Source organism: Spermophilus citellus, assembly GCF_964194105.1.
Source record: "Spermophilus citellus genome assembly, chromosome: 14".
Classification (NCBI taxonomy): domain Eukaryota; kingdom Metazoa; phylum Chordata; class Mammalia; order Rodentia; family Sciuridae; genus Spermophilus; species Spermophilus citellus.
Genome location: NC_138194.1, coordinates 94,482,274 through 94,506,012, shown reverse-complemented (window position 1 = coordinate 94,506,012; position 23,739 = coordinate 94,482,274). Strand labels below are relative to the sequence as shown.

At 48.2% G+C, this 23,739-nt stretch overlaps 1 protein-coding gene across 1 annotated transcript in view; it reads left to right on the top strand.

Moving 5' to 3' along the window:
• Window positions 1-11,532: 11,532 nt before the first annotated feature.
• Window positions 11,533-23,739, top strand: part of ASAP1 (ArfGAP with SH3 domain, ankyrin repeat and PH domain 1) — a 331,734-nt gene continuing 319,527 nt past the window's right edge. Inside the window, exon 1 of the mRNA XM_081266600.1 lies at window positions 11,533-12,183. The gene's annotated coding sequence lies outside the window, so the exon portion shown is untranslated. The remainder of the gene's footprint in view (window positions 12,184-23,739) is intronic.

Genomic DNA, 23,739 nt, shown 5'->3' with positions numbered 1-23,739 from the left:
ACCCGGCCCATCTTTTTAAGACTGAACACTGTTTCATTGAGTGTACATACCATGTTTTGCTTATCCATTCATTGGCCATGGACACTTGGGTTCATTGGCTCAATTCTATACCAGACCCTCTAGTAGGCACTGAAGTTTACAGGCTGAATATGACCCACAAGAACCTCACGGATTACGTGGAAAAGTTTTTAAAACATTGAGCTGGGGAGGAGGTGTGAGGATGTGGTAGATATGCAAACCAATATTAATAATGCATTTGAAAAAAATACGATTAACAAAGTACAGGATATGGAAGGTTCTTGATGAAACAAGACATCAGTTCTGGGGGTGGAAGATTGGAGGAGGGTGAAAGTATTTCTCAAAAAATTCAGGGTCTAAGCTGGTGAACTCAATAAGGCTACAGAATCTTTTTTTGCAAAACTTGAATCTGGACTACCTTACAGCCAATGGGTCCCAGCTGGATTAGTTGCATCGAACTCCTTGGGAGCTTTAAAAAATATTAATGTTGATCTCTTTTCCCCACCTGAGAAGTTTGAATTTAGTAAGTGGAGGGTGGAAGACAGGAGTATGAAATTTAAACAGCTTCTCCTGGTGATTCTGATGTGCAGATAAGCTTGGGAAGCATTGAGGAAATAGTGAAGGTTACAAGATTGGGCTTGCATTTTAGATAAACCTCTCTGCCCTCACTGTGGAGAGGGCAAGGGTGTAGAGTTAAAAAGAACCCAAGGCAGGGGGACCAGTTCCTGACCTTTAGTGGACTGGATACTGGTAGGGTCATGTGTGATGTGTTTATCTTCCCATCAATCAAATGCTACTTTTTGTTTCCTGGATCAAAGCACCCAGAAAAACCCTTTCATTTGTAAGATTCTGTATCCCATTGGCCCTTTATCAGAAGGTATTAACCAATAGAGAAGGGGTAGCAGGAGTGAGGGTGAGTTCTGAGCTGGGTCTCTAGAAGGCCTGCAAGCTTCTCTCCTGTCCTCTCCCAAGATAGCCGCTGTATAAGAAACCTGGACACACCTGGAGAAGAATAAGCAATCACTTAAGATAGACACCATTTCAGTTGTCCTGGGAGTTGGCCACAAGTGTATGAATGAGCAGAGTTGGGGTCAGATGGAAGCCACCTGCATATCCCACCCAAATTGCCAATCCACAGAAATGAAATCTGAACAGTTGTTTAAGTCATTTTTTTAAAAAAAGTTTTGAGTGTTTTGTTATGTACAAAAAAAACAACTGATGCTCTCCCTGTCATCCCAGGGTCTTTAAACATCCTGCGGTCTCTGCATAAAAATACTCTTCCCTCTTTCTTCATCTAGTTAATTTCTATCCATGATAGCTCAGATGTCTTGATGAGATTAAATCCTTCTATTTTAGGCTCATTGTAGCTTTTATCTCTCTGATTCCACTCAAGCATATGTTGTAACTTCATAATTATTTGTGTACATTATTTGGTTATGATATTTCTCCCCCACTAGACTATAGTTTCATGAGTCAAAGGAGAAAGTCTGTTTGTTCACTATTATAATCTAGCACCTAGGATAGTTCCTAGCACTTAGTAGGTGCTCAATGAATATTTGCTGAATGAAGCATTATATTATAGCCCTAAAAATAACAGCCTCTGGGGATTCTTCTTAAAAATCATAATCCTCATATCAGTCCTTTCCTCCCCACTATCATACAGAGGCACTATCTCCTACAGAGGCAAGCCACTCTATGAGAAGGTGTTCCCTAGTTTTTAAAGGACTGTATAAATGTTAGTTCTTAATCTTAGTGTTGTCATTCTGGGGTGGCAACAGCTGTCCTTGGGGGAATTCTCTCCTCTGAATTTCCCCTGAAATGGCCCCAGGCAGTTTCCTAGCAGCTATGATCACGGTTGGATAAGCAATTTGCAGGCTGAAAGTCTTGCCTAGAGTTAACACATGGATATGTAAATATCTCCATAGCTGCAACATAGCAAGCAATCTCCAGGCTGGTTAATTGCAGAACTTGGTGGTAATGATACCAATGCTGAGTTCAATTAAGGACTATTTACAAAAGCACCAGAGGATGATTTTCTACTTTTTCTGAAACAGTAGACCCAGATTAGAGGGACTCTGTTATGACACCTTATAAATCTATGGCTCAGATACACCAAAAAATTCCCTCAGACTTGAAGTCTGCAAACTCCATGCCCTGTTTTGGATCCAGGAGTTCAGCTTGGAGCAAGATAACCTAAGTGTAACAGAGAATAGCAAATAGCAGCAAAGACAGATACTGTGTGTGCAGCTTTTCTGAGCCTCAGTTTCCTCATCTGTTAATTGTCTGTATTAATGGTCTTACCTCATAGGTTTCTTTTGAGAATAAGTGAGGTAATCATTGGAAAGGGCCACTGGAATCACCAGGGCAATTTCAGGCACAGAGTAAACACTGCAGAGTTTGGCTTTGAGGTTTGCAATCCTCAGTACTGTAATCAAAACACAGTCACTTCCCCCTTGACCACATGCTACTGGAGAAGCTCATTCTCAAACCTCCTTGTCGGCTCTTTGCCAATTCCAGAATTTAATTAAATTAAATTAATTAATTTGTTCTAATTTGTTATACATGGTAGCAGAATGCATTTTGATTCATAGTACACATATGGAGCACAATTTTTTATTTCTCTGGTTGTACACAAAGTAGAGTTATACTATTTATGTCTTCATACATGTACCTAAGGTAATGAGGTCTGTCTCATTCCACCATCTTTCCTACCCCCTTTTCCTCCCTCCCATTTCCCTTTCTAAAGTTCCTCTATTCCTCCCATGCTCCCCCCCAACCCATTATGGATCAGCATCCACTTATGTTTTGCAAGGAAAGCATTCATTCTGAGGCACAGGTTGAGTGCACATTGAGCACCTGGCACTCTGATGGGTGCTGGGAACATAGCAGAAGTCGGTCCCTGTCCTCAGAGACTGCAGGGGAGAGGCGCAGTGCCTGTCTGACCAGCAGAGATCCCAGGAAGCCTTGGATATAGATGAGGGGCCAACCCCTTGCTCCAGGTCAGAGGTGGCTGGCTCTGGAATGCCTGGGGTGTTCCCAGGTGGAGGAGAGGGTGAAGCCCTTATTAATTTCCACAAAATGGAAGAGGACTTTACTTCCTTAAGTGATTGTTGCAGTGACCCATCTCTCTGACCCTTTTATCACCAAGGTCCATTACAGCTGAAAATGAAGCTTTTAAAATTAATAACCTAAGGACGGAAGGCATTTTCCCTGATGCTCAGAGGCTCCAGAGGAAATGCTGTGGCGTGTTCATCTCACAGGGCCGTTTCAGGGCAGCTTTCACAGACAACAGTGTGACGGGAAAGAGTGTCCTGTCTCAAACGCTCCTGACCTGGGCCCTGCTCTGACCATGCTGGCCAGGCCTGTATGCCCCTCCTCCAGCCATTAGCTTTTCTGTGAATTGATCAGCTCAACCAGAGGACTCATAACATGTATTCCTGGCTTAGGTGGGGACTCATGCCCACCACATGCTTAGGGCTGCCCCTCTGGGCAGGACCCTGGTCTTGCTCTCCCAACTGGGAGAAATAAAAACGAAAACAAACCCTCTCAGCCTCATGTTACTATTCCATCTCCCCACCTTCATTCCTCAGTATCTTGAAAAATAATAATTTTTAAAATGCTTATACCATTCTCTTAATCTGTTTTGTGCTACTATAAAAAAATACCTGAGCCTGGGTGATTTATAAAAAAACAGAGATTTGCTGGGTGAGGTGGCACACAAGTGTGATCACAGCAGCTCAGGCAGCTAAAGCAGGAGGCTCGCGAGTTCAAAGCCAGCCTCAGCAACTTAGCCAGATCCTAAGCAACTCAGTGAGACCCTGACTCTAAGTAAAATACAAAAAAGGGCTGGGGATGTGGCTCCGTGGTTAAGCATCCCTGGGTTTGATCCCTAGTACAAAAAGAAAAACACAGATTTATTTCTTTCATTCCTGGAGGCCCTCACCAAGTGAGGACCTTCTTCCTGTGTCATAACATGGTATAAGACACTGCATGGAGAGAGACTGTGAGAGAGAGAATGAAATCAAACTCATCCTTTTCTCAAGAACCCACCTCCACAACAGTGGCATTAATCCATTCATGAGGCAGAGCCCTGGTGCCCTGATGGTCTCTTTAAGGTCTCAACAGTGTTGCACTGGAGATTAGGTTTCTAACATATGAACTTTGAGGGACACACCTAAGCCATAGCCACCACAATTCCATAAAGAAAAGAATGTTCAATATTTGTTTGACTCAAACACTCTTGCAGGATTTCAGTCATTTGATCATCATAATAGCCTTATGGTAACCAAACTTTTTATTATTCCCATTTTTAAAAAATTGTTGATAGATCTTTATTTTATTTATTTATTTATTTATATGTGGTTCTGAGGATCAAACCCAATGCTTCACACATGCCAGGCAAGAGCACTACCGCTGAGCCACAACCCCTATTATTTCCATTTTTATAGCCAGGAAACTTGAGGCTCAAAACTTTAAGTTACTAGATGAAATCACATCACTAGTGGGTGGTGGAGCCAGCATTTATACCCAGGCTCTGCAGTGCAGGTTGGGTTTGGTTTGTTTTTGGTGCTGGGGATCAAACCCAGGGTCATGCTAGGCAATCTTTTACCACTGAGTTGTATCCCCAGCCCCTTTTTTATTTCATTTTGAAACAGGGTCTTGCTAAGTTGCCAAGACTGACCTGGAATTTGGGACCCTCCTGCCTCAGCCTCCTGAGTAGCTGGGATTATAAGGTGTCACCATCACCACACCCCACTGCCAGTGCGGGCTCACTTGTCTCTGAGGTCCGTGCATGTTGACTCCATGTTATTCTTCCCTCTCCTCCTCTCCTCGACTCCCCCAGAGGTTTTGTTCTCTGCGCCAAGGATCTCCAGATGGCCCAAAGTGGGACCTCTTGTAGTGGACATTTGTTAGGTTTTGGTGTCTGGCAATCATTTCCTCTTCCTCAAAGTTCCTGGTTCCCATGGAATTCTGTTCCCGGTTGGCTCTTGTGATGTGAGACAGAAATCAGGGTCCTTGCCTTCTCCTGATTAAGGGAAAGGGAGTGACCCAGGCTGGAATTTGAGTTCTTAGCAGCAAGGTCAACAAGGCTGAAAGAATTTGGCACTCTGATCTATCCCAGTGGCGCCAACAAATTCAGGAATCAAGATTTCAAAAAAAATTTTCAGTCCAATTTTGAAAAGAAAAATCCACATGACAAATCAAAGATGAACAAAATACTAAAAGTTTAAATGAAGACGGGGTCAGTGTGACTAACTTCCTTTTGCCTTGGGCTCCAACATGGCTGGCCATAGCCCTGCTGGACACACCTCCCTGTGCACATTCTTTGTCCTGAAGTAGTTCAGGGTCACTGTCTACCCTCACATTGTCCTCTCTTTGTGAAAGGTCCTCTGTCCTTCCATCCTTCCTCGCTGATGAACTCACCACTGTACTCCTCTCTGGGTCCATTTCTTCATTACACAAAGGGGATCATCAATAGTCTCTAAGTCCCCATCTTCTTGTGGGCATTACATGAGCATTAATATGTGAACAGAACCTGACTCAGGTGACAGCCGGCTCCAGCGTCAACATCACCATCATTGCATAAGAGGACACCCAGCTGCCATGCTTCCCAACCGCTACCCAAAGATTGGGGGTGGTGCTTACGGTTGGCTGGATGACAACTCACACTTACCTCCTCATTGTGGTAGCTTTCATCACTGTAACTGAAACACCCGACAGAGACAACTGGGAAGAAGAAAAGTTTATTTTGGCTCGTGGTTTCAGTCTGTGGTCGGTCAGCTCCTTTGCTTTCGGCCTGAGGTGAGACAGAGAACATCATGGCTAAGGATGTGGTGGAGGAAAGCTGCTCAACCCACAGCATCCAGGAAGCAGAGAGAGAAAGAGAACACGGAAGGGGCCACACCCTAGTGACCTGCTTCCTCCAGCCATGCCTGGCCTGCCTACAGTTCCCACCTCCTCCCAGTAGTCCATTCCAATTATTAATCAACTAGATTAATCCACTGGGGAGGTCAGAGCCTTCGTGATCCAATCACTTCCCCAAAGTCCCACCTCTGAACACTGCTGCCCTAGGGGCTGAGTTTTAAACACTTGAGTTTTGGGGGAACATTGCACATCTATACCAGAACACTCATCCACATTTCTGACCACCCAAATCTCAATTGCAGACAGACTCCTGTCCCTCCACCTGCTTTATAAATATATGTGTTCCCTGAGATTCTTGCTTAAACCTCCTTTCTTTTTTCTTTCTTTCTTTCTTTCTTTCTTTCTTTCTTTCTTTCTTTCTTTCTTTTTTTTTTTTTTTTTTTTTTTTTTTACCAGGGATTGAACTCAGGAGCACTTGACCACTGAGCCACATCCTCAGCCCTATTTTGTATTTTATTTAGAGACAGGGTCTCACTGAGTTGCTTAGCACCTCACTTTTGCTGAGGCTGGCTTTGAACTCATGATTCTCCTGCCTCTGCCCACTCCTGCCAGCCTCTGGGATGACTGGTGTGTACCATTGCACCTGGATAAACCTTCTTTCTTTCTATCTGCTCTCTCTCCAATCCATGTGTAGATATCCACAGCCTCAAAGGGTGTCCTCTTATTCCTGATATGTCTGTGAGGTGCATATCTTGGGGCCCCAATTTCCAAATGTGCGTTGAATGTCTCACCAGTGCCTGACCACCATTGTGAACATTACCAATAGTAGCAAGCAACAACTGAATGCCAACCTCTGAGCTTACCACTTCGCATGGATTTCTTCATTCCATCTTCTCAAAAGCCCCATTTTACAGATAAACACAAAACAGTGAAACAAATCAAGATAAGAGAAGAAAATTACTGTTATAGTTTGGATCTGGAATGTCTTTGTGTGTTGAAGGCTTGATCCCCAGTGCAGAGGTGGCACCTTCTGGAATGGATGTGACCTCATGAATGGAAACAGTCTGTTGGTGGATTCGTAACTGAATGGACTACTGAGAGGTGGTAGACACTGTAGGAGTGGGCCCTTGTTAAAGGAATAGGTCCTTAGGGGTGTGCACTTGGGAACTTTATGTTGTCCCCAACCTCAGCCCCTTTCTCTCTCTTCTTCCTGGCTTCCATAAAGTGAGCACCTTTGCTCTACCACACAACTCCCCAACATGATGTTCTGTTGCCCAAGGACCAAAGCAACGGAGCCAGCTGACCATGGACTAAAGCCTCTGAAACCATGAGCCGAAATAAAATTTTCTTCCTTTAAGTTGTTTTTCTCAGGAATTTTGTCACAGTAATGGAAAGCTAACTAGCACAGTCACACAAGGTCATGAACTAGGGAACTGGCAGAGCCAGGATTTGAAACTGGAGCAGGTACTTCTGCTCAAAAAAGGTAATCCAAAGGTCTACTTGTTAATCCACAATTCTGAAGTGATTTGAGGAAGAGTTGGCAGAACAGTGGTCCTTTGCTACTCGGTGACATTGTGTAATGCCTGGAGACATTTTTGGTGGTTTCAACTGGTAAGTGTTGCTGGCATTTAGTGGGTAGAGTCTAGAGATGTTACTAAACGTCCCACAATACCCAAGAAGCCCCCCACAGCAAGGAATGAACTGGTCCAACATGTTGATAGCATCAGGAGTGAGAACAGCTGCATTGGAGAACTCACTGTAGAGCAAGACAGTGAGCTGCCAGTGAAGGGTGCTACCTTCTTAGGTGCCAACTCCCCCTCTCACCAACTGTGCAGGTCCCTATGCCTCCTGCTCCCCCCACCCTCGAGCCCGAGCCCCAGCCCAGCAAAGCTTCAGACTCTTCCCTACCACCCACACCGCCTGCTCCTCCGCATAAAGTACAAACAGGAACTTATTATCTCCCTGCTCAGAACCTTCCCCTCCCTGCTCTTTATCATAGTTAAAAATATCGCCCTCCTCCTCCTCACAGGTGAGCACCATTGTCCCTCCTTGCGCATGCCCCCCTACCAGCCAACACACTGTGCCTGCTGACTGCCAAGACTCGTCTCAGCCTCGCCTTTCCGCCAAAATAGCTTCTTCTACATCTCTTTTCTAGGCATGAGGCTGAAGTCGCTTTATACTCATCCATATTTGATTGTCCAGAAAACAGGTTTAATGAGGAATTAGACTAGGGAACCCTTAAGAACCCACTAACACTTAGTCCATGAATCCAGGAAAATCTCATGATGGAACTTCAGATTCTCTACCTTCCCCTTAGCCCTCCTCTCCAGTGGCCAAGGTGGCTCTCCTCCAATCCATGGTTCCCTCCCCTCTCCTCCTTAGGACTTGTTCCATCTATGGCCCAGCCTTCCCTCAGCAACCACCCCCACTCTGCTGGGACCTTCCCATCACCCACAGATGCTTGGTGCCTGCTCATCTTTAGCGAAGCCTCCACCCTTGCCTCCCACTTGCTAGACAGCCACATTTCTGAAAAGGGTTGTCTACACTTGTAGTCTCCCACTCACTCTTCTACCCACTGCAATCTGGCTTCCAATCCCTTCACTTCATCAACACAGCTCTGGTAAGAGCAACCAGCCTGTAGTTATCAAATGCAATGGACACTTGCTTTCCAATCCTTACTGGATTGAATTTTCTGGGAGCTTTGTGAGTGCTGGCCATTCCCTCCTTTTAGAATCATTGCTTCCCTTAACTCCAGGTTTTCCTTCTGCTTCTCTTGATGCTCCTCCCATTACCCAAGGGTGAAATTCACCCCTCAGCCCAAGTCCAGAGCTTTAGCTCCTAGGAAAGGAAATACAGGGTGGTAAAGAGTCTGGACTCCAAAACTCCTCCACTCTCTAAGTGTTTGGCCTTGGGCAAGTTATTAAATGCTCCTGTGCCTCAGTTTCCTCGGCTGTATAATGGTACAAGCACTTTTTAATCTCATTGCTTTCCACTCTGAATATGCACCATTCCTTGAGATCATGCTGAACTTTACAGAATTACCTGACCATATTATCTGCTCATGCTCAGGGTCAACTCAGGCACACAGGGTGCCCAAGTGAGATCTGGCAATAGGTGAGTGGATGTTTCTCTGAGCTGCATTTCCCCAGAAGCAAACCCTGAGACAAGGAGTTAAGCACATTTACTTTATTTGGAAGAACAAAAGACTGGTGGGAAGGTGAGGCAGGGGAGGGAGAAGAAGAGCGAAAGAAAGAACAAGTTAATGAGGAGGTTACTGCTGGGGAAATGGACTTAATACCACTGGGCATCTTCCAAGGAACTGTTTTGAGAGCATTTTAGAATCATTCCCTCGGCGGAAAGGGAAGCTGAGCATTCATCCACTAATTGGTTGGGTTTGGCCCTAGGCTATTGGGCATTTCCAGGTGGGCAATATTCCACAGGCCTGAAGGAAGCCTCAGGCAGAGAAGGAAGGTTCATGTTTCAAGTGGACAATTCCTCTGAACAGAGGGCATCCAACTGCAGCCGCAGGTGAGTTCAGAGATGGGTCCAGGTGACACGGAACCAACCATCACCCACGCATGTGCTTGTTGCTCTGCCTAGGGGGCCTGTGCCCCTCATCTACCTAGACAGGTCCTTGACACGTCATTCAAGAACATGTACCCACTTCTTGAAAGTGTTTTCCAGTCTCCCTCTAAACCCTACCACCATGTTTTGTGCAGCCCCATGACACCCCAGACGTGCCTCTATGAATACTTAGCTCTGCTTTCTAAATGGAGTTTTCTTACTTGTCTTTCTTGGAGGACAAGTAGTTCTTTTTCATTTTTTGCAGTAATATCCAGAAAATTTTTAAGCACTCTGTATGCAATTAACCAGTACTAAATTCAAATTCCACTTGCTCTCAGGGTTCTTCTCAGAACAAATGGTCAATAAATGTGGTCCCTTTCCTTCCCTCTACCTCAAAGAGTTTGTCATTGGACTTAGGAAAGCACCCTGTGAACATATGATGTGATAAATAAGGTCTTTAATGAACAGAAATGCTGGGGAAGCACAAAGGAGGGAATAATTAACTGGGACTGCACCAATGAGACTACAGTTACCTTGTCTGACAGTCTTAATTACTTATAGTTTTAACTTTCCAGGACCATTAATAGAGCCGTCTGGCTTTTCTTCCATCACACTGAGCATTCCCATTGAGTCTATCTGTGAAAGATCCAGACAGCTAAGGGACTGAGTCAATTGCCCTGATTCAGATGCGGGTGGAATCAGCAATTCTAGTCTTGTTTGCCTCTTTCATTCATTTGACATGTCTTTATTGAGGGTACTCTATGGGCCAGCTCTGTTCTTGGCTTTGGGAATAAGCATGATCCTGCTGTAATGCACCTTCCCCATAGGGGAATGATAAATAAGCAGCCAAATAAATAAACTAGGGACAAGAGCTAGGAAGCAATAAAACAGGATATGAGAAGTGTGGAAGGTGGAGATGGGGATGTAGGTGCCAGAAACAAGATCAAATGGTTGAGAAAAGCTTCTCAGAGAAGCTAAGTTCTGAGTTATGAGCTGCCTCCAAGAAAACCTCCTAGAGATTCTTCCAGAGGGAGCAGTGTCTGCAAATGACTGGGGCAGGACCCTGGGCTCCTGGAGCCCAGCCTCGAGTGTGTCCTACCACTTCTGACCACTGAAAGAAAGTCTGCAGAGAAGGGATAAAACTCAATCTAAAGCTAATGTCTATTCTTCACTGGGAGAAGAGTGTTCATTTCAGTTTTCACTCATCTGCATGTTGTTCCCTTTTCAAAGTGTGGGTTTCAAAGGAATCTGAAACACTTACAGCAAAACCACCAAGCTGCATCCTCCAGGTTATAAACCCCCCAAATGTGGCATTTCCGTGGGAAACCACAATGAATCACTCCCGATAGCTACCCAGGCTGGGATTGACTTTGGTTTTTCCAAACTTTGTGAAGCACCTCAAGGCTTATTAACACCCCTTCCTCAAGGTCCTGACCCTTAGGTTAAGAACAAAATCCCAAATTCAGTGAGGTTTGCAGAGTTTCAGATTTCACCAGAAAGGGGTCTGCTGCAGCCACTAACTTTTTCCTCTGCGGAAAGCATGTTTTAAAACGCTGCAAAGAAAAATGATCACTCAGTGAGTAGCAGGGATATGGTGCTCTAAGGAAAGACTATGGTCCCTGGCTTTATAATTAGGCACAGGTATGCACAATGCACACCCCACAAGCTAAAATCCTCCTTTCTCTGATATTTCTTAATGGTATTAAGAAAGAAAAACATGGCTACCATTTATTTGTTCATTTCCAATGTGCCAGGCACTGATTTGGCTTCCAAATCAAACCTATAAAGACAGTATTAACTAATACCCATTTCAGATTTGAGGAAACCAAAGCTCAGGAAACTGAAGTTAAGTGATTTACTCGAGAGGTCTCATTGGTAGAAAAAGGCAAAGGCCATATTCCAACCCAGGTCGGAGATCAAAGTCCACCCTATACTATCCATGATATTAGGGCACCATTCTGGCCCCAAAGATCCTGCCTCCCAGTCCTGGGCAAAAGTGAGGAACTGAGCAAAGAGGAAGCAGTGAAACCTGTGAGCGAGGTGATGCTACTTCTTTTAATGAAAATAGAGGAAACGGCCAGAGCCTGCAGGTCCATCCTCTGCAGGACAGAAGAGGGGTCGAGGTCCTTTCCCGGTGGCCCGGCCTTAGCCCGCCCTCAAGGCCAAGGTTTTCTGTCTGGAGGAGGAGGCAGCCGGCGGGGGTGTGGGCCCACGACCAGGACGCCAGGCCCCAGCTGAAGTCCGAGACCGGCCTGTGCCCGCGGGTGTCCAGCGCGCCGCGCCCCCGCCAGTGTGCCGGCCGGCCAAGGGTTAAGCGCGGCAGGAGCCCCCGGCGCTGAGCGGCGGCCGGGCCGGGAATGCTTAGTCAGGATTCCGATTTCCTGTCGAAGTGTTTGGATTTCCTGAAACCCGCGCCCTCCGCGCCGAGCGGGTTCGTGCGAGCAGCTCGCGTCGCCGGCCTCCTCCCCCCGGCACATGGTCGCCCGCCCCTTCCTGCGCCGCGCTCGGCTCCCGCGCCTCGCCTGGCCTCGCCGCCGCCGCCGCGGGCCGGCACTCTGCGCTCGGGCACCGGCCCGCGCCTCCAGCCATCCGGCGGTTCCTGGACGCAGTCCGGTTTCCGACCCGAGAGCCGCCGCCGCGGGGCCCAGGGGTGCCGGGGCGCGGGCGTCTGCGCCGCCACCGGGAGCCGGCGCCGAGCCCGCGATGGAATAATGCCCAGCGGCCCGCCCGGTCCCGGTGAGTTGCGAGGCGCCGGGCCGGGCGGGGTCGTCCTCCGGGGCTGGCGCCCCCCGCCCGGCCCTCCACGCGGAGAGGTGCGGGACGGGGCCCCGGGCGGGCTCCCAGTGCCTTTCCCGGTGGGGTGCCCCTCTCCGCGGGCAGGACGCCGGCCCCAGGTCTGGGGAGCGTGCGGGGCGCGCGGGGCTCTGCCGGGCCGGGCGAGGCCGCCCAGGGGGCTCCGCGCCCCAGCTCCGAGCGCGGCCGGGCAGCGCGCGCCTGGCGGCCCCTGCTCTGCGGAGGCGCCGAGTGGGGGCGGGGGCCGCCCTGGTGGCGCAGCGGCCCCCTTCCCGCTGGAGGCCGGGACAGCGCCGGCGGGGCCCTCTCCTAGCGCCGAGGCGCGGGCGCCGGCCGCGGCATTGTCTGTCTGGCGTGGCTGAGGAAAGTTCCCCGCCGCCCGCGGCCCCCGGCCCTGCCTGGATATGGCGCTGCCAGGCAGGCCCCAGGCCACTTGCTTAAAGCAAAAGAGACAAGTAAGGGGGCAAATTTGCCACCAGGGGCTCGGTGTTGGCTCACGGGAAGACCAGGAAAGTGGCTTGTGTTTTCCGCTTGTATCATGTTGGGACCTGCTGCGTTTTCTGAGAGCGACAAGAAGTTTAAAAGAAAAAAGAAACTCGCCGGTGTCCGGTTTTCTGCGATTTAATTCATCCCAAGAGTTCATCTTGGGCATTCCTAAAGCTGTTTCCTTTAACAATTTATTTTTCCACTAGTGCAGGGAGATGACTAGCCAACCTTGACCTCAGCCTTACCTGTACAAATCAGAAAGACCAAGAACTTTCGCCCATTTGTTTCTCCATCTATTCGGTCAGGTTGTCTTGGCCTAATTGATTCAGGGATGACAGCGGGGCATGGATTGCTGAGTAATGCTTTGGGACTGTGAACCACAGAATTCAGTTTTTAGGCTAGTCTTACCTCTGTTGAAACCTTCAGTCCAAGATTTTTTCTGTTTTGCAGTTAGAGAGCTACTAAGAAGATGAAGATCTTTTGGTCACTCAACCAACACTTTAGAAAGAAAAAAACCTTAGAGAATAACTGTTCTCACTCCTTTTTGTTACCTGGATGAGGTCCAGATAGGAAACCTGACTTGCCCCACGGTTCTTATGGCCAGGAATAGTTTACAAGTCTTTCAACTCTCAGGCCACTGCTCCTGTGACAATGTCAGATTAAGGTCTGCCAGCCATGAAACAGACCTGCGAACTTGTCTTCTTGCATTATAGCCTTCTCCACTTGAGTGACTTCTCTGTTCTGTCTTATTGCTGCTATTTTTGAGATAGGCAGTCATCTCAAACTACATATTTTGAGATGGGGAGTTAAAAACATTACTTAACCTTACTGTTAAGCTACCAAATGGATTTGAAATCTGAAATGGGTGGCTTTTTATGTAGGGAATTACTTTTCACCAACCCATTCTTTGTGAAAAATAGAAACCCCTCAAATCCAAAAAAGGGCAGTGTCTTAGCACATTATGTACCATGTGATGATCAGTTGACTTGATTTTCAGCCCCCTTGTTTCTTGTGGGCTAACCAGCCCACCTATTTCTCCTTATGAGAGCTCTGAATGGCTGGTTTTTCATTTTTAGTATGTGATAATGTCGGAAAGAAAGGACTTTTTCGAAAGCTTGCCATTTGGTGAAGGAAATTGAAATTCTCTACACCTCCCCAGTCCTCACCAGCCACAGTGAGCCAGATTTTCAAAATTAGTGTGAGCCTTGCAGGCCCAAAGATGAATGTGTGCATTCAAATGGAGCCCTCCCTCATGGAGACACACCTCCCAGCTGGCTGCTCCACATGCACCCAGGTGGCGCAGTCTCCTGGAAAGAAGGGAATCCAGGTTACCTGGAACACTGTTGTTCCTGCACTTCCCCTCCCCAGTTTTCAGCTGGGTTTGACGGGACCCTCCTGTGTCCATCTCACTTTTCTCTCCATTTCTTCTCACTTGTCTCTCCATTGCTGTATCTGGCATAAGCTCCAGAGATCTTTTCTAGGGGGTGCACAAATAATGTCCACATAAGCAGTGGGGACAGTGACAGCACTTATGGAGCACTTGCTTTGTATCCTGCGCTTCTCACCTCTAAGGAGTCCCGAGGAGGAGAGGAAAGCCCTTTGGGAGCCTTGCCCAGAAAGGACAGTGCTTCTCAGATTTGTCTGGAATTGAATCATTCTTTCATGCACCCCATAAACATTTGCTAAGTGGCTCCACTGTACTAGATGCCAGTTGTGCAAAGATGAATAAGGACCCTGTTTTCAAGGCTGCCTATTTCCAGCTTCATCTTTCCATGTCAGCCGCACACTTTTTCATTTAATCAATTCAGCTACCCTGTGTGGAGCACCTGCTTCCTGCTACACCTTGGGTGAAGTCCTGATGATACAGTGATGAACAAGGTAGATCTGGCCCCACCCATCCTTGCATTCCATTGGAGGAGATAAAGAATTGGGAAAAAATAGATAACTTCCAAGAAATTAAAGGTTGTGCTGATATTTATTATTAAAGCCACAGACTGAACACCAAAGTGGAGGATAGGGATACAATGTAGGTTCTAAGTTTGCCAGGGGAAAAAAAAAACCTGGTCTGCAGTTGGAAAGTGGAGCAGGAACTAGGGGTAGAGAGGCTGCTGGGAGGGGAGGCACTCCAGGCAGAGGGATCAGAACGTGCAAAGTCTTCTTTGCCTGGAAGAGCTCCAGGTGCTCCAGGTAGTAAGGGAACTCATGGGACCCTAGTGTAAGGGAGCCATGAGAAAGGCACATGGTAAGTTGGAGGTGGTGCCAGATCACTGCGGGAAGACCTCCTACCCCCGCCAAATACAGAGGCCATGTAAGATGTACTATCTTATAGTCTGAAAAGTCTGAAATAGTCCTCACTGGTCTAAAACCAAGGTGTTGACAGGGCAGCTCCTTCTGTAAGCCCAGGGAGAACCTGTTCCCAGTCTCTTCCAGCTTCTCGGGCCTTGTACATGCTTTGGCTTGTTCCCAAAGCCAGCACTCTTGCTCTCAGTCCTTCTCATGCTGCTGTCTCTTGATTCTCCCCTTGCCTTTACGGACGCTCTAAGTGATGGCATTGGACCACCTGTGTAAACTAGGCAGCTCACTCATTTTAAGGTTAACTGATTAGCAAACTTTCCATCTGCCATCTTAGTGCCCCTTTGCCAGGTAATGGAACATGTTCACAGGTCTTGGGGATTCAGATGTTACATCTTGGGGGCTGGTAAAGGAGGGTGCTATAGGGCCTCTAGGGAGAGGCTCCTGACCCAGTGGGTTCTGCCAGAGCTCTCTGTGCCAGGCTTTCCACGGGGAGTTGGAGTTGAGGATTCACTGCCCTGGGCGTTCTTCAGGAGCAGGCCCAGGTGTTTACTTTCACTAGGGACACTGACTTGTCTCATTCTGGCTGAAGGGTGAATTGAATTTATCAGGGATGCAAATCTTCTACCAGCTCACCTGCTCTCACATCCTCTCCCAGGAGGGATGGGGAGGGTAGGGGGGTGGTCCCTCATTTAAAGTCTGCTGGTGGTTCATTTCCTGGCACAGTGTGAAGCCCAACAGTTGTGCCTTTTGTATAGCTAAACTCTTGGTTCCAAAACCATGGTTAGGTTGTCCTCACCTAAGCCAGCCCTGTTCCCAAACAGGCTACTGGCCACAAGAGAGATGAGTGAGTGTGTAGTTCCATGAGACAGATCTGTCTAAGACCTTCGGGGTGGGGGGGGGGGCGGGGGGAGAATAACTGAGAGCCTGGCCTGCTGGTGGCGCTTGGTAGGGCGGTCCTGTACTCTGAGGGTGAGGGAGCAGCTATGGTGCTTTGTATAGCCACGTTGCTGCAGAGGGGTAATTAAGACCAGATTTCCGAAGTCTCAGTTATTTAGAGAAAATGGGCTTCCTGATGCTCCTAGGAAATAGTTTCCGGAGACTTTAAGCGCTTTGAAGAGCCACATTGGCTCTGGTGGCCTCCAACACACTGGCTTGCAGAGAGACAAGGTTCTTTACTGCCTGGGGTTCCCCTGCCAGTCCCTCCAGCTCCCGTCCCCTGGAAATGCCACCAACCAAGCCCCTCTTGTAGTATTTCTGGCGTTTCCTCTTCCTCCACCACCCTAACTCAGGAAGCGCAAAGGTGCATGGAGTTAGAAAAACAGAGGAGCAGCCAGCGCGCTTGTGCTGCAGGACCCAGCTGGAGTCTGGTTTGGGATAAGGAAGAGTGCCTGTCAGGACTTCCCCAAGCTGTGGCGGGAGGGAGTTCCGTAGAAGCAGGCTGCAGGGATGGGCCGTGGGCAGAACAGGAAGGAGGGTACCAGGACACGCCTTCCTGGGGTTCTGGGGGATACTCTTGCTTCCCTCTTCGAAGCTGATGGTGACTTTTTGGTCAGGGATCCTGTCTTCATAAAACCACTGGCATGTGACAATGCCGTGGATATTTCCTTGTAGTTTTAATTCTCCTTAGGAGTAGAAATGTACTCAGAGGACTCAACCAGTCCTTGATACTTCTTCTCCCCTGAGTTCCCTGAACTACATGGAAACGGGAAGGCTTCAGGGAACCAGAAGATTCTGGGCTCCACTGCTGACCCCGCCTTTTCTTTTCCTCTGCACCATCCATGTCATCTCACCTGAGATCCTACACGAGGATAATGTTACTTGGTACCGTTGTGATTCTGATCTTGCAGGGAAACATGTTTGCTCATTGGTGGCCTCTCCTGTGAGATGGATACCTTGAAGGGTGCGACGGGATGGGGGCTGAGACTCTAGATTATTCCTTCATGCCCCTGTGCCCGGAACAGTGCCTGGCAAAGGGCAGGCACTGAGCAGGGGCTGAGTCGGGTGTAGGTTGCTTGGCCAGGTTGTTGGGTTTTCCTTTGTTGAGTTTTAAGTTTTAATGCCTGTCCATTCTACTTCTAGAAATTCTGTTTGGTTCTCTTTCAGATCAGCCCAGCCTTTAGTCCTTGGGTGATCTTTCTTGGTTTCTGTTCCAGACTTTTGTCTTTGTTTTAAACATACTGACGTTCACTTCCAGATTGTCCTGTTGTTCATTCTAGGGGGGCTCACACCTCCCATTCGTGGTGTCTTCTGTGGTTCGGGGCTTTCATGGTGCTCTGTGCCCATGAGAGTCCTACCTACCCAGGGAAGCAGAGTGGTCTTCGCTGAGCAGTTTTGTGCTTCAGCAGAGCCCCTGAGGGTTTCCTGGGTCCTCACAGTTTGAGGGGCTCCACACCCACACCTTGGGGTTTCACTATTAACTCTGAGCCTTTTTTCTGCTCTCAAACCCCAAGGCAGAGCCCAGCTTTCTTGCCATTTCTCTGGACTGACGGAACAGTTTGGGTCTCTTTTCAGAGAAGATTTTGACCCCTGTGGGTCCTGGCTTTGTAAAGAGGTCTGAATTTCCCTTTCCTTCCAGGAGGCACCAAGTTGGAGCCAGACAGCTTAATCCATTCAGCCTTCTTTTAGAGACAGGAAGAGAAAGAACATTCATAAAAATGTAAGCATTGCCATTTTGGGAAGAGAACCAGGATATATATGAGAACACTGGCAATAAGAAGATGGGACTCAGGCAGAAGAGCTTCCTGAGCGTGCTTGTGCCCGCTGCTAGAGGAGGCTGCTTCAGCTACAAGGGGCCAGGGTGAGCCTGTTCATCTCTGAAGCCCCGTGTCTAGCGTTGTGCCAGGAGAGAGGCAAGAAATGTTTCTGACGGAGGGAGGGAAGGAAATTTATGTAGTCCAAGAAGACAGATGGTGATACAAAGGACATAATAAGGTAATGAAAAATGGCACTGAGTTGAGACTCAGAAGTTCTAAGTTCCAGCCTAGGGACGATAGTGACTAGTTATGTGACCTTGAGTTGCAGCCCTGCATCCTCTTTGCACCTCATTTCCTCATCTGCCCAAAGGGGATGATAGTTCTGTCCCAACTCACCCTCCCAGCCAGGTTGCCATGAGGGTGTGGAACACGGGACCCTCAGAGAAAAATGGGTCTTTCTTGTCTGCAAGGCCACTGGGATGAGATATCTTCAGGTGAGCATTTTGCTTTGGAGATTCCCTCTGCAGGGCCTGGGTTTTCAGGGAATAGCTGCAAGCGTTTGGAGTTCTCTAGCAAAGGGGCCGTTCTCTGGTGTATGGGCCAGTAGCTGGGCACTGGGGAGCTGAGTTGGCTTCTGGCTCCTGTGATGTTCTTTCCCCTGTGAATTGCTCCAGCATCACACCAATGAGGGCTGAGCTGCTGCTGAGAGCTGTTGCATGGGGAATTATGCAGTCATAGTCTTCATGATCTTTGACCTGCTGTTCCCTGAGCTGCTCCTCTAGACAGCAGTTCTCATGCTCTCTCTGGTGGACTGTCCTTTGGTCAGCTTACTCTTTCTTGCCAAAGGAGATTTGGTGGATGGAAAACATTCATCAAAACACCATGGGAAAACGGCGGGCCTTGCGGTCAATAATGACAGCTAATATCTACTGTGCATCCATACGTGTCAGGCACCGCCCTGAGCAGTTTCCCTCTGTGAACTCATCCAGTGCCCACCAAAACCCATCAAATGGGTGTGGTGTTTAGCCCTGTTTGAAATGCCAGGAAACCAAGATGGCTACTAAGTGACAAGATTTTAAGCAAGGTGGTCTGAATTCCGTACCCACACTCTCGACCATGATGCAGTATCGGCTCTGAAGACTTGAATGTGAATTTCATGCCCTAATTCCTTGGGTGGCTTTGGTAGTCTCTGTCATGAGCTTTTCTCTTAACCACCCTGAGCTCCAATTTGCTCTTCTGTAAATAGTGAAAACATCTCACTTTTCTTTAAAGGTGTCAAATAAAATAATATATTAGAAAAGCAGCTTAGCAAGGGCCTGGCATGTAATTGGTATCAAATAAAAGTCAGTGTGCTCCAAATGAGATCAGCGCTCCCATTTGTGTGATCAATAGGGAGAAGAAGCACGGAAGAGCTAATTCAGTTTAAAGAGTTTTCACTGCACAAACTTCCTGCATGTCTTGCTGTGTGCCAAGCACTTAGGATTGGGAGATGAAAAAATCAAAATCCGTGCACTTGAATACCTTGCAGTTGAGCAGAAGAGAAAGGTAACCGTTGGATAACTGGAACTGTTGGATGGATGTCAGCCCGCCCGCTCCACAGGGGAGCAGCCCTGGGTGTTCAGGGAATGGGGAGTCGTCCCAGTCGTGTGGTGAGACAATGTTGGGGCACCCAGGGCAGGAGTTCTGTAGGCAGCAGTGGGGAAGGGTGCCCAAGATTGAGAAGAGCTCTCATGAAATCCTTGTGGTAGGAATGTGCTGCTTATTTGCTGGGATCTAGGAAAAGGTTTATTCAAGGAGAAAGCTCAAACTCCTGGCTGAAATAAAACAGCACTGGGGGTTTCTCTGGAATACAGTCTCTCTGTGATTTCCTGTCCATCACTATCACAGAGCTCCTGATCTAGAAAAGCAAACAGCAGGTCCTTTATAGACCTTCCCGTAATAGCCTTAAGCAAGTTTCCTCTCCTTGGACAGTTACTTCCTCAGACCTAAAATAGAGCAGCAGCGGGGTGGAGGTGTGGGGTATTTGCAGATTGCACTCTGCTCTGGTTTGGAAGTAGTGTCATTTGTCCCCTCAAGACTCATGTTCTGGAGATTGGTCCCCACGGTGACACTATTGGATAGTGGTGGAACCATAAAGAGCGGGGGCTGTTGAGATTTTTGTTTAGTCCCTTGGGGGTGTGCTGCAGGAAGGCAGTTCCGGAATCTCTTAAGTTCTCCCAAAAGGGTTGTTATAAAGGGAGCAAAAGCCTGTCCCACCCAGTTCTTGCTGCTTCCTGACACAAGATGTGCCTGCTTGCTCTGGTATGCCCTCCCAATATTGCTGGCTACCATCTGCCATGAGGCCCTCACCAGAACTGAGCTGATGCAGGCTCCATGCCCATGAACCTCCAAAACTGTGAGCTTAACGAACCTCTTTTTCTTCATAAGTAGCCTATGTCAGGTATTTTGTTCTAGTGACAAGATCTGACTAATACTCTGTGGAGGGGAGTCGAGGAGGGAAGGTAGAGAGGGAAATCAGGATTGCTGGTCTGGAGATTGATGGATGATGGCATGAGGAGGGAGAGCCAGGACACCAGGCTTTTTGGCTTGTAATTAAGGCTGCCTGAGGTCTGTGTCTCACCAGACTGTGGCCTTCTAGGCCCCCTGGCCCTACCAGTCTCTGCCTTCCCCTAGATTGCTGTTCCTGCCTCAGTGGAAGTGGGATGAGGAAGAACCAAGTTTGTGTCTTCTTCTTTCTTGTCTTCCCCTCCCACAACTGCAGCTCTTTGGTTTTCCTATATATGGGAAACAGGAAGTGGACAGGGTTTTCCTGGTGTCCTTCTGTCTTAGATCTGAGCCTCCGGAAGAGAGAACTTTCTTCATGCCTGTCAGTCATCACCTTTCTTTGGTTGCTCTTTTCTCTAAACCAAACCAGTGTGAGGAACTCTACCCCAGCCTCTCTAGCTCAGCCTCTTCTGCCCACTCCCCAGATGGTCTAGCCCTCCCAACTCTCTGCCCTCCCCTCAGTCCATCTTCTAAGCCATGGTTAGAAGAAGCTTCTTAAAACTTCAGGTGGGCTCACCTTCCAGCTGAACAAGCTTCCATCTCCTTCTCCATGCCCAGGGTGGGCAGGTGAGGAGAAAAGCCCCTGGCCTTCCCAGTCACTCCCCCGAGGTCAGCCCTGGCCCTCTACTTACTCCCTCAGACAAGTCACCTAACTGCTGAGCTCTGTTCTCAGGCTGTGAAATGGGCATGGACCACCTTGCGGAGAGATGGTCAAAGTACCTATTTCTGCCTCCCTCCCTCCCTCCCCTCTCTCTCACACGGTTTCTTTCTCCTCTACAGGCTTATTCATCATGGTGAGTCCTTAATATCCACTTAGCCAAGTGTTGACCCTCTGGTTAAGATGCTTAATTCATCTTTGATGAATTATTCCTTTATTCCTCTTTAGCTTAGGGTTGGAAAATCTGATTTTTGCTACATTTGAAAAACTCTTTCAAATTGTCCATAAGGACAAGGAGGAGTTGGGCCCTGGCCCTGAGGTTAGTTCACGTGGAGGAGGAAAGAAAAGACAAGACTCGGCTCCCGGGCTTCCTGACTCCAAGCCCAGCGCTCTTCCCACTGGCCATCCTGCAACTTCCTGGGCAATCCGGAGCCACCTACTGGGCAGGTTGCCTGGGTTCTGGGTTGTATCATTCGAAGCAGGGTGCAGGCTGTGCGGGCAGTGTTTATAGAGGATCATGAATTCAGGAGTTTGCATGAGCAGGGCCTTATGAATCAGTAAAGTAGACACGCGTTACTCTTTAAAATTCATTTTTCTGAAAGAGTCTTAATGGCATAACACGAATGGGTGGGGTTTTCCCATCCTGGAACAAGTTGAGAGTTGGTTGGGGTAAGTTGATTCAGCAATGGTATTTTAAACTTGCAGTTTGAAGAAGGAAACCGTGTGGAGTGTCTGCAGATGGTAATTGTGTAGACCCAGGATTTGAGTCTGCAAAATGATCACGTCTTCAGGAGCAACACTTTGGTAGTGTAGGTGATTGGCCAGGAGTTTGGCTCCTGGACTTGTGTGAGTCCACTTGGCCTTTTATTTGGTATTAACTGACCTTGGGCAAGTTACAGGACTCTCTGAGCCTCAGTTTTGTTACCCATCAGATGGAGAGAATTAAGACTTTTGCTTTTAGGGCTGTGGTGAGAGCTGGATGAGTTGATTCCCAGAGAGCCATAGTATGGCTCCTGGCACACGCAGTCGGGCAGTGGAAACGTTAGCTGTCCTGGGGATGGTGATTCCTTAGAGGTTGAGTCATGTCTTCTCCAAAATACATCTTGAAGGCCCCATTCCTCAAATTGTGTCAGATTGTGTCCTTATTTAAAAATAAAATTTCTCCAACAGAAATAAAATGAACATGGGGTCAGTGGTGTCCTGATAAAAGGGGAAGTTGGTGCACTTGAGAAGATGGCCATGTGGGTGGAGTGACGCATCTGAAGTCTGGATTGCTGGCATCCACAAACCAGGAAGAGGCAAGCAGGGAGTGTCCCCACAAAGCATCAGAGAGCTTGCCCCTGCTAACGTTTTGGTTTTGGAATTCTAGGCTCTAGAATTTGAGGGAATATGTCTCTGTTGTTTTCAGCCACCCGATTATGGATGCTGTGACGGTGGACCTAGGAAACTCATATTGCAGCAATGACGATGATGATTGTGATGATAATGACTTGGCCTCTCGTCTAAACTCTGGCCAAGAAGATAATCCCATGTATATATGTCTGACTGTAGCCAGGCCTGGGGCGCCATTCAGCCAGTACTGGTGTGAACAGACCTTCCAGTTCTGTCGTCTTGACACATGTCCAGGGCATTTATTGAGGACTTCCTTGGCTGTGTTCTAGGAGCGGGATGTTGGATGTCAAGGCTCCCAGTCTGGAGGGTGAGATGGACACTGAAGGGAACATGGCTCAAAAGGTGAAGTGGCTTTTGACCTGCTCTGTGAGCCTTCTAAAGGATGGGAAAGTGACAATGTGAGTCCTTTGTGTCTCAGGACAACGTGGTGTGGTAGAAAGAAGGCGAGCCTGGCCATGCTGCGGTCCAGGGGGGAATCTGGGTCTCTCTTCAGGGTGTCTTTGGGCAGCTTCCTTTCTCTGGGGCTCACTTCCAGTCACCCGTGCTGCTCATATCCACTGGAGCTTGAAATGAGATCTCACAGGATGAGTATGAGAGGCACCAGAGAGGCCCTGAGTAGAAGTGGCTGTTGTCCACTTTGCCCTGTCCAGACACTGGGCTCTAGACAGGTGCTTATCAGTGCTTGCGAAGCCTCGTTATCAGGGGCAGAAAGTGTTGGAACTGGACAGGCGGCACTTGAGGGGAATAATGCATTGTCAGTATGAAGAGGGCCTGGGTCCCTGGAGGACGGGGAGAAGCTAGGGCTTCCAGAGGCCTCAATAACTCATCGGAGAGGGAACTCTAAAGTCCCTGTTGCCTTCCAGTTACTGAAAATGTCACAGAAAAGCGAGTAAAAAGAAGAAAAGCAGAACTCCTCTGCATCTTAAAAGTCGCCCCTGAGCAGAGCAGCCCTTTCCCTTTGCCCTGGTCAGCTGAAGTGCCCCTTCCCAACCCACTCCTGCTCTGCTCTCTGCTGCCCAGGGATGCCTACCCACACCTCCTCCCAGCTCAGAACTTCAGTGTTTATTCCACACACAGGTATTTATTTGAGTTTCTGTTGCATACCAGTATTATTCCAAGGGATGGGCAACTATTGTGATCATAACAGAAAACAGTACCTATCCTCAAGGATTTCTCATTCTGGTGGTGAGAAACAGACTCAAACAACTAGTAAATGGCTGGCATATGAGACCATGAAAGAAGCTTCTGAAGGAAGATGAGGATGCTGAGGCTGGGGGGTGTACACTGGCAAATGGGGTGTTCATGGAAGCTCTCCTGAGCAGAAACAGCAGAACTGAGGGAGTGAACACATAGATAATTGAGGACAAAATGTGTCCCAGGCAGAGGGTCTTGTTAGTGCAGGTGTTCTGGGGTAGCCACATAGAAAGTTGC